Source organism: Gopherus evgoodei, chromosome 3 (assembly GCF_007399415.2).
Source record: "Gopherus evgoodei ecotype Sinaloan lineage chromosome 3, rGopEvg1_v1.p, whole genome shotgun sequence".
Taxonomy (NCBI): Eukaryota; Metazoa; Chordata; order Testudines; family Testudinidae; genus Gopherus; species Gopherus evgoodei.
Genome location: NC_044324.1, coordinates 79322724 through 79333170, shown reverse-complemented (window position 1 = coordinate 79333170; position 10447 = coordinate 79322724).

Below are 10447 nucleotides of genomic sequence, written 5' to 3'. Positions count from 1 at the left end.
TGTTATATTCAATAGCACTTCTTTTATATTTCACTAACATGGTAAAATACTGGAAGCCACTGGAACCTCATCTACACTAGGGATCTCACTTGTACTTATACCAGTTCAGCTGAACCGATCCTAGCACTGGTGGGAATTTTTTGCTAAAATTCTTTAGTGTAGGCAAAGTGGAAGATGTACAAGTGTGGCTTTTACTAGCCTGAGACTTTGAGATTATGTTCGAATATTCTTCCTTTATATTTCTTCTCTCTCATACAAACGTCTTTTAAATGAAGTTACAAATTGTTTTTCACTGCCAGTGTTGAAGAACAAGTTCTGATAGAGCATCCTAGGAGTAGAGAACATCTCAACCTTTAGAGAAGGAAAAGCAGGTGGGTTTAGCTGTATAGGGAACCTAAGCCATATTTGGATTTAGGCTTGAGTAACTTTAGTTGGCCAAATGTTTAATGAAAGTTCGATTACTAGGAGATGTTTGAAGCAGCTTTCTGGTTCGTAGGCAAAAGGTTATTTGAATAAGGTCATCCACTTGCCATAGACTTTGCACCACCTCTTAGAGTTCTTTTCCCAGTGTCTTAACTTACTGTCATGTGGATGTGTGGGTGAGTAAACACTGACAAGTTATTAATTATATTTAAACAGTGAAGACAGTGATGTCTTGGGCCTAAGTGAAAGTCTGTCTATCATTTCCTTAACACATAGTACTTTCTTGTATCCTGTTTTCAAGAGACATACATTTGTGGTTATTGTCAAAGACATTCACACTCTAATCTAGAATGTTTGATGTGACTTCAAAATCAAGATGCTAGGTCATTGGCTCACATCAAATTACAACTACCCGCCTTTAACATCTAATTGGCCTGTGAAGATATTGATGTATCCCCTGAGGCAGAGTAAGGACATTGATCACTACAAAAGACTAAACTATGTAGACAGAAAGGGAGGGAGGCGATCTCTTGCATCAACAAGGACACTCAGAGTTGTATATCCTGTTTTCTTCCCTGGACTGGCCGTCCAAAGAACAAGAGGTGAAAGACTCTGATCATCTGCTAAACCAAGTCTGAAGTCTACAACTGAGAGAGAGGAGAGACCAAACTCTCCCTCCCCCACATGCAAATAATCTTCATTTCATCCTAATGATACCAGTAAATATTAATATAGTTCAAAACTAATGCCAATCATGTGAACTGAAGACTTTAAGAATGAGTGAAAATCCTTCTGCAGAGCAATCCAAAAACACTAGAATAGTTCCAAGTCCCATTAGTACAAGTGTGTGTGTGTGTCTCTTTCTCTTTGTCACTAACTGTTCCCCAAAGTAGACACTAAACCCCTTAGTCTGTTACCTACACAGCAAGAGATCTCTGGGTTAAATGAGTGTCGTTCTAAAGATGCAGAGTATGGGATTCTCCAAATAATTTTGTATTTGTGTCAGACCTCCAGAAAGATGTGGGCATTGTGTTCAGGTAGGGTCGGGAAACAGATTAAATAAACCACAGTTTGATGTAGTTTCTGTGAACAGTAAAACTCAACAAGAGAAAGCCAAAGGAGGAAGTTAATAGGAAATCATTCTAAGAGCTGTACTTCCTTAAAACCAAGGCAAGAACTGGCCTTTGCTTTTAACAGATGCCTAGCAAAATTGCTGAAATCAAAGGGAACAGTTTTATCCCCTTAACCTTCCTGTGACATACTAAGAGAATTGTTTTCCTTAATTTGTTAATTATCATTCGATTTAGTTACTTATTGTAGTAATTGGCGAGCCAGATAAATTAAACCAATGTATTGCTTATACTTTAATTATAATCTTGATTTGATGATTGCATTTTTATTGTAAACTTGATGATAACTTAAATTAGCTAGTGACATTTTGCTTAAACTCACATTTGTTTTCTGTGCTTGCTTAACCTTTTAATAAATGGATAAAAGATCAGCTGTAGTGGTTTACTTCCCAAAACTTCAACACAAACAAAATAATGTATGTAGAGATAAAAGGTGAAGCTATTAAAATCATTCTTAAACCATCATACATTTGAATTATTTATTTTTGATTGTTTTTTCTTAAATTATGAAAAGTACAATAGCTATTATATATCTTGGACGTGTCTAATTACACTTTTTGAAATACCAAAAAGGATCAGGTAACATTACAGACTGTCCAAATGTGATTTTTATTTTTATATTAAACCTTTAAAAGTCATGCACAAAAATTATTGGGGAAAATCAATTTGTCTGGGGGTGGGAGTGAGTTTGTCTGGCATTTTTTATTGATTTCTTTTCTAATTAAATTTTAGTTTGATTCTTTTACGTAATTAAAAAAAAATCACTTCTCAGTTGAATGTGTGTCAGAGTTTTGTCCACTATGATTTGCAAAGGCTGAGTTACAAACCGGTTAAATTCTAATAGATATTTTAAAGATACAAGTATTGCAAGTACTATCACTAAAATATTTACAAGATCACTGCTGATTAAGTTACCAGCTTTTCCAAAGGATAATTTCTATGCAAAAAGTGAAATATTAATTTACATATTATTTTTCTATATTATTTCTATATGTTTTACTTTAGATCTCTTCACTTCTAAGCACATACACATATCTATCTGCTCCACATTTTCCCCATACATGAGTTAAGATGTTTTTCTGGTGCTTACCTTATGAGAAATGTCTTGGTTATTAGTAGCTTACAACATTACAGATGGAGTCTAGACTGTTGCTGAATGTTATAACCCAGAGAGCTTCCTTTGAAATTGAGATTCTTTTCATTTGTTTGTTTGTTTTTGAAGACCAAAAACATAGATGTGGAACAGTTGGCACGCTGAACACAGTTCATAGTTCTGTGAATGTGAATGTGAATGTTAGGATCACTGAGCCAAACTATATATGCACAGTTTGATTAGCTGGTGATGGAATGGTGCCCCTAGCCAGAATTATCATGCAATTATTTTATTCAGTGGCTTCTAACAAAACCACGTCCCAAGGCTCAGCATGTACTTCAGTGCTTTAGAACGTCCCTGCTAATTATTTTATTCAAATCCATAAAGGCTATGCCTCCTTGCTGATCCGATTCATAAATGAAAGTTTATTTTGTAAAATGAACAAATAACCTCCCTTTACTGTGCTAGAGATTCATATGTTTTCTTTACATTCCATTAGTTTCCATGTGAATCAATGGTGAGTGGTCAATCGGTCATGTCCGATTTCACAGTCTGTTGCCTAGTGAGTTAAATTAGCATCTGTTAGAGGGATACTTTGAAACTATAGGCAGTTGAACATGGATATATATATGAAAGTGGAAACCGGTAAAAGACTATTCAGAATCTTTTGTTAGCTGCTCAGTTTTCCTGACAGTTAACAAATTCTGATGCTATGCTTGTGATCCAAAGAGACACAGATTTTCAAATATGCAGCTTAAGGTGCAAAGTTCACAATGGTTTTCTGCAGCATAGTATATTCTTTTTTTTTTTAACCCACCATAAAGTGGAATATTTCTTGAGAGAGATTCTTTTGTGGATCAATTCTCGCTTCAGTTTCACAATCTCAATGTCAGTAATATTTTCCATGTATTTTTTCTAACTGTGCTCTCTGTCACAATGACTGACTGTAAATGTACAACTAAAAATTAAATTCCTTACTTTTGGTCTTTAACTCCGTTATCTCCTGTTTATTCCGTTTCCTCTACCCTCTCCAGCAGATGTAATATGACAGCCTTTTCCTACAAGCACTCTGAACATAGATGCTGCATTTTTCAGCCGTTCCTCATGAAGATACATTGGGCTTTCCTTGTTTTATTTAGTTGTACTACAGTAGTGCCTAGAGGCCCCAACTCAGATCTAGGTTCCATTTCACTAGACATTGTACAAACACATTATAAATCCCAAAGAGCCTGCAGTCTAAATAGCGCTTCCTTTCCCCTCTCTTTTGTGTGTCCTTTCCCCTCTCTTTTGTGTGTGTGTGTGTGTGTGTGTGTGTGTGTGTGTGTGTGTGTGTGTGTGTGTATGTGTGTGTGTGTGTGTGATATAGAGTTTACAGATGGAGATCTGAGCTACAGCATATGTTTTCATGGCAGAGTTAACTCGAGTGATTGGCACTCAGGTTAGCTTAGCCTGGGTGTGACCAGCCACACTGCAAGGCCATACCTAGGTTACTACATCCTCATTGGTGCTGCCCTCCCCCATGGGAGGACTTCTGGGAGTATATCCCATGGTTCCTTGTGCTGCAGTAAACTGAGCAGCAATATGATTTTTTCCCAGTGAATTGTGGGAGAACTTGGCTGTACTTCTGGGCAGATGGGGGAATAGTGGGAAGCCACTGGAGGACTATCAGCATTCAAGAGATTTAGCCTGCATCCTCACTCCAAAGTGAGTAGTTTACCAGCCCCCAAATGAAAGCGGCACCTAAACTCTAGCCCAGAGGTCAGCAACCTTTGGCACACGGCCCATCAGCATAATCTGCAAGTGGGTGGAGAGAAATTTTGTTTACGTTTACATCCAACACCCGAAGAACTTTCCAGAGTAATGAGGAAACCAAGGCAGGGAAAATGCATGTAGGTATGTTTATTTTGCCTAAATTTCTCTTTCTTTCAGGCTTAGCAAAGAGCAATAGGGTTTTTAGACTCCTGTGCAAAGTACAGCCATGTGTATGTTTTGCTGGACTTTATCATATACCCCATAACAGGTTAACTGTAAATCAGAAGGCTCATGCCTACGGTGGGATTCTGGGGAATGTGTAATAGCTGCTGGGGAGGCTTGGGGGAGATGGCACAAGCTTCAAGACCTAGGCAATTGGACCATTGGGGGTCCTCATTGCCAAGAGGGAGTGTCAGTCATGAAGTCTGTACCTAGCATGCCTGCCTAGAGGTCCAAAGCCAAGGACAGTGTCTAAATTCTTCCCAGCTTCAGCAGGCTAAGGGCACATGTGATTCAGCATTAGGATCCCCTTACAGCACTCTGGTGAGTGTCAAGCAGGGGAGCTCAACCAGATCTTAGATTGTTATCAATCAGAAAGAAGTGGATCTTGGATAGTTTCTTCCCTGGTTGGCCCACTACTTTATGGATTGTGAAACTGTCCCCTATGAAACAAAACATTTACAAAGAAGGTGCAGGAGCTGCAAGAGAATATCTTAAATGAGACAAATGCACCCTGAACAACTCTACTGCTGATCATACTACCCGAAGCAGAATCCTGTAACAAAGTCACAATACTCTATGAAACAGTGTTCTGATTCTCACGCTCATCTTCCTGTGTGACGGCAACTTTCCTTTCCATAGAGCTGTGGAAATGTAAACATCTGTAAAGGGACAAACTTATGTACACTGGTCTTTTTCTTTCTGCAGCTACTGCTATGCTGCCTCTCCCATTGGCAACCTTTTGGGATCTTTTCCACCTATAGCCTGCTAAGATCCAAGAACAAAGGAACCTATAGTTTCACTGTGCCCCACTGTGGCACCTCCTCCACCTGTAACTCTGACCACATCAAGGAGGAAGAGAGTTGCTACTCATAGCTGATATTCTATTTAGGAAGTAATTTTGTGGCTGCAGTTGGTGGTGTCAGGAAGCTGAGAGGTTCACTTGGCAAAAATAACTTCATCAAAGTCCCCAGATGCAGATCTTCTGTGACAACATAGTGATGTGCCTTTAATAAAATTAGGCTCCTAGAAAATGTAGCATTGTTTTGGTTCAGGACTTGGGATATGTAGAGTATGTGGGGGAAAATGGTAGAAAAGTCACTTCCACTTAGATTATGATAGAAAATCATAACCACTTAGATGATCATTTAATGTCAGGAATGGGTGATATGCAGGTGACGGCAGAGCTGGGCACTTCTACAGCCTCTTCACCTTCACCATCTCACTGAATGAGTCTGCCTGGGGGAATGTCATAAACAGATAGCTAAGGGTTAATGTTCTTTTACCTGTAAAGGGGTAACAACAGTAACCTGAAACACCTGACCAGAGGACCAATCAGGAAACAAGACTTTTTCAAATCTGGGTGGAGGGAAGTTTTAGGTGTGAGTCCTTTGTTCTTGGTCTGTTCCTTTTCTCGTCTCTGAGAGTGATTTTTCTATCTCCTGGCTTTCTAATCTTCTGTTTCCAAGTTGTAAGTACAAGGATAGTAAGACAATAGGTTTATATTGTTTTCTTTTGTATTTACATGTGTGTAGTTGCTGGAATGTGTTAAATTGTATTCTTTTTGGATAAGGCTGTTTATTCATTTTTTTTCCTTTAAGCAATTGACCCTGTATATTGTCACCTTAATACAGAGATCCTTTTATGTCCTTTTTTCATTCTTTTTATATAAAGCTTTCTTTTTAAGACCTGTTGGAGTTTTTCTTTAGTGGGAACTCCAGGGAATTAAGTCTGCAGTTCACCAGGGAATTGGTGGGAGGAAGAAGTCAGGGGGAAAATCTCTTTGTGTTAGATTTACTAAGCCTGACTTTGCATAACCTCTGGGTGAGGGGGAAGAGAGATTAGCTCTCTCGGTACTTATGTTTCCAGGACTTGAAACAGGGAGGGTAGAATCCCTTTGTTTAGATTCACAGAGCTTGCTTCTGGATATCTCTCCAGGAACCCAGGGAGGGAACACCTGGAGGGGAGGAGGGGGAAGGGAAATGGTTTATTCCCCTTTGTTGTGAGACTCAAGGAATCTGAGTCTTGGGGTCCCCCAGGGAAGGTTTTGGGGAGACCACAGTGAGCTAGGCACTGTATAATTCCTGGCTGGTGGCAGCAATTACCAGGTCCAAGCTGGTAACTAAGCTTGGAGGTTTTCATGCTAACACCCATATTTTGGACGCTAAGGTCCAGATCTGGGAAGGAAGCTGAGAGGTTCACTTGGCAAAAATAACTTCATCAAAGTCCCCAGATGCAGATCTTCTGTGACAACATAGTGATGTACCTTTAATAAAATTAGGCTCCTAGAAAATGTAGCATTGTTTTGGTTCAGGACTTGGGATTTGTGGAGTATGTGGGGGAAAATGATAGAAAAGTCACTTCCACTTAGATTATGATAGAAAATCATAACCATTTAGATGATCATTTAATGTCAGGAATGGGTGATATGCAGGTGACGGCAGAGCTGGGCACTTCTACAGCCTCTTCACCTTCACCATCTCACTGAATGAGTCTGCTTGGGGGAATCTGTTCAAGGAAATAGGAGTCTCATTGTCTTTAGAGCTTGTACTGAGAGAGCAAAATAAAGGTTATATGCCCTTCACAGCTATAAAAAGTGAAGGATCTGTTGATGTCGGGAAATTATGGACCAGTTAGTCAGGCCTGATCTACACTAGGAAATTAGGTCGGTAAAACTATGTTGCTCAGGAATGTGAAAAATCCACATCCCTGAGCGACACAGTTAAACTGACTTAACCCCTGGTGTAGACAGTACTAGGTTGATGGGAGAATTCTCCCATCATCCTAACTACCGCCTCTCAGAAAATCGGAGTATGCTGGTTGGAGAAGCCCTCCTGTTCACATAGGTAGCAACAGCAATGAAGAACGACAGCGACAAAGCTGCAGCACTTTTAGAGTAGACAGGCTCTCAATCGTTTCCTCCCTGTTCTACAGTAGAGGCTGCTGCATTTTATACTAATACCAGGCAGCAAGTGATAAGGAAGTTGCTAATCACTCTTTCTTTTATATAATATGTCCATGCTCTACCCACCTAATTAGAGTACTTTGGAGCCATTGATCACAAAAAAAAAATAGATTGAAGGACTGATAAAACTATACTAAACCCAGCACTTGGAGAAGAAGAAGATCAGAACCATCGACATGGATTCACCAAGGGTAAGTCAGGCCGAACCAACCTGCTTGCCTTCTATGATGAGATAACTGGCTCTGTGGATATGGGAAAGGTGGTAGCTGTGATATACCTTGACTTTAGCAAAGTTTTTGGTACGGTATTCCACAGTATTATTGCCAGCAAGTTAAAAAAGTATAGATTGGATGAATGGATTTTAAGGTGGATAGAAAGCTCGCTAAACCTCGGGTTCAATGGGTAGTGTTCAATGACTCAATGTCTAGTTGGCAGCCGGTATCAAGCAGAGTGCCCCAAGGGTCAGTCCTGGGGCCGGTTTTGTTCAACATGTTCATTAATAATCTGGATGATGGGATGGATTGCACCCTCAGCAAGTTTGTGGATGACACTAATCTGGGGGGAGATGTTGATACACTGGATGGTAGGGATAGGGTCCAGAGTGACCTAGAAAAATTGCAGGATTGGGCCACAAGACATCTGATGAGGTTCAGCAAGGACAAGTGAAGAGTCCTGCACTTAGGGTGGAAGAATCCCATGCACTGCTACAGGCTGAGGACTGACTGGCTAAACAGCAGTTCTGCAGAAAAGGACCTGGGGATTACAGTGGATGAGAAGCTGCATATGAGCCAGCAGTGTGCCCTCGTTGCCAAGAAGGCCAATGACCTATTGGGCTGCATAAGTAGGAGCATTGCAAGCAGATTGAGGGAAGTGATTATTCCCCTCTATTTGGCACTGGTGAGGCCACACCTGGAGTATTGCATCCAGTTTTGGGCCCCCTCCCAACTACAGAAAGGATGTGGACAAATTGGAGAGTCCAGCAGAGGGCAATGAAAACGATTAGGGGGCTGTGGCACATGACTTACGAGGAGAGGCTGAGGAAACTGGGCTTATTTAGTCTGCAGGAGAGAAGAATGAGGGGGGATTTGATAGCAGCCTTCAACTACCTGAAGTGGGGTTCCAAAGAGGATGGAGGTAGGTGTTCTCAGTGGTGGCAGATGACAGAACAAGGAGTAATGGTCTCAAGTTGCAGTGGGGGAGGTCTAGGTTGGATATTAAGAAAAACTATTTCACTAGGAAGGTGGTGAAGCACTGGAATGGGTTTCCTAGGGAGGTGGTAGACGCTCCATCCTTAGAGGTTTTTAAGGCCTGGATTGACAAAGCCCTGGCTGGGCTGATTTAGTTGGGGTTGGTTCAAGCTTTGAGCAGGGGGTTGGACTAGATGACCTCCTGAGATCTCTTCCAACCCATATCTTCTATGATTCAGTTTCTAGTTAGTGATTTTTCCCTTGACTTTTTTGTTCCCAGCTTTCACCTGAAGCATCTTTACCTGGTGCTGTTGTAGCAAACTGTAAAACCAAGGCTGTGGGTGTAAATTAAATCACAGACTGGAGCAAACATCTACAGTAGTCTTCAGCAATAGCCAGAAGGTCCAACTGCTAGTGGATAAATGAATGTTAGACTACTTACATCCATTTGCTGCTGTTGTCTATAGATGCCAGCCCACTCTGTCCAAGATAAACACCCCTCTACCAAGACTGCCTCATAGGGGGCCTGTGTAAAATTCATGTCCATGCAAGGGTCCCAGTGGAGTAGGGTAAAGTATGGGGCTTCGTTGTGGGGGCCTGATAGTGTCTTGGCAGCTGGAGGATGGGGAAATAGAGAATCAGGGTTGCAAGATATAAGTTAGGAGGCTTGGGAGATGTTTTGGGAAATTTGTCATTGTGCCTCACTCACTCTTCCAAACCTACTTAACCACTTTCCTGATGCTTCTCTAGTGAGTGCTGCCTCAATACATCATCAGTGCCATAGCTGCCTCCAATCAAGATATAAGGTAAGGTTGCAAAACAAGAGCTATGTTTTAAAACATCAGGTAGGATTATATATATATACACTTTAATATCACAAGGGGGGTTCTATATTTTAGTCTTACAGCCACTATAAGCTTTAAATGTATACACCCACTGAGGTAATGTATACTAAAATTCTGACTTGAAGCTGTTGTAACAGATTGGCCAGCTAATGACAACAAGGGCAAACTGTACAAAAACCTTTTTGTTTTTTCTTGAGCCCAATCTGACCTGGCTTGGTGGCTACTTCCCTCTGAGGGATGAGATTAGGTCATACCCTTTTCCTTGGCATTTCTTCCTGGCTAACACAGCCAACTCCCCGCCTCAGCAGGCTGTCTTCTGTGAATCCCCTTCATAGGTGCCTAACTGTTTCCATGCAGTGTATGGCACCTACCACTTGGTGGCAGGGCATCTTAAAGTTAGGTATTGCAATTCTCAGCCTAAAGTCCCCCTGCTCTTAACTTGCTGACCCCTCACTGAAACCAGCTCGACTCTGGTGGCCACTGCGAAATGAACTTAGCCCTCGTCCAGACTAACCCGCGGCATCGGCGGGTTAAAATCGATTGCTCGGGGATCGATATATCGCGTCTAGTCTGGACGCGGTGTATCGATCCCCGAGCGCGCTTACATCGATTCCGGAACTCCATCAATCCGAACGGAGTTCCGGAATCGACACGGAGAGCCGCGGACATCGATGGAGCCCCGTCCAGACTGGTGAGTACCTCGATTTTAGAAATTCGACTTCAGCTATGTTATTCTCGTAGCTGAAGTTGCGTATCTAAAATCGATTTTAATTCCTAGTCTGGACGTGGCCAGAGAGAGATGGATTGGAAAGGAGATGCACCATGACTATACT